The sequence below is a fragment of the Pteropus vampyrus genome, unplaced genomic scaffold (assembly GCF_000151845.1).
Source record: "Pteropus vampyrus isolate Shadow unplaced genomic scaffold, Pvam_2.0 Scaffold57, whole genome shotgun sequence".
Lineage (NCBI taxonomy): Eukaryota > Metazoa > Chordata > Mammalia > Chiroptera > Pteropodidae > Pteropus > Pteropus vampyrus.
Window position 1 is genome coordinate 4,623,226 of NW_011888838.1, and position 725 is coordinate 4,623,950.

A 725-nucleotide genomic window follows, 5' to 3' on the forward strand; every position below is an offset into this window, starting at 1 on the left:
GAAATAATGGAAAGATAGATGGTTTTATAAAACCATCAGGCTAAAGAACTTGATGTGTCTCCTTTGAAGAACTGTCAAATAAGTTGAGATATTAAGAATGACTAGGAGAATGACAAAGAAAAAGAATAATAATCATGCAGGGAAGAAAATGTCCCTGCTCTGTAGTAGGAAGCATCATGGTGCATATAAGAAAGTGAAACAAGTCCACTGTGACTGAAATGGAAGCTGGAGACAGTGATGGAGAGTAAGAGAAAAAGGTAGGTTAGGGCTTGCCATAAAGTGCCTTGCATGTCATGTTAAGAATTTTTGTTTTCTGGTATAAGAGAAGTAGAAAGACATTGAGTGTTTTAATTAAGGAAGCAAGTTGCAACATAATCATATTAATCACATTTTCATTTGAAAGATATACCTCTAGTTATATTCTAGAGGCATATTGATGTGTGAAGGGAGTGAGGTAAGACAAATCAAAATGCTAGACAAGTTAGAAAGTTCTTACGGCAAACCAAGTATGGACTGTGTGGTTATGATGAACGTGGAAAGTTAGAAAAGATTTAAAACATATTTAGTGGGTAAAAAGAGAAGATTTCATGATGGATAGATAAAAGGGACATGAAATGGGGTGAAAGATGACTTCTTAGGTTTCTAATTTTCACAGTTAGCTGAATGGTGGTACTCTGAGAGAGAAGTTTGGGCTAGAATGGTGGGGAGGAAATGGAAGAAAATTA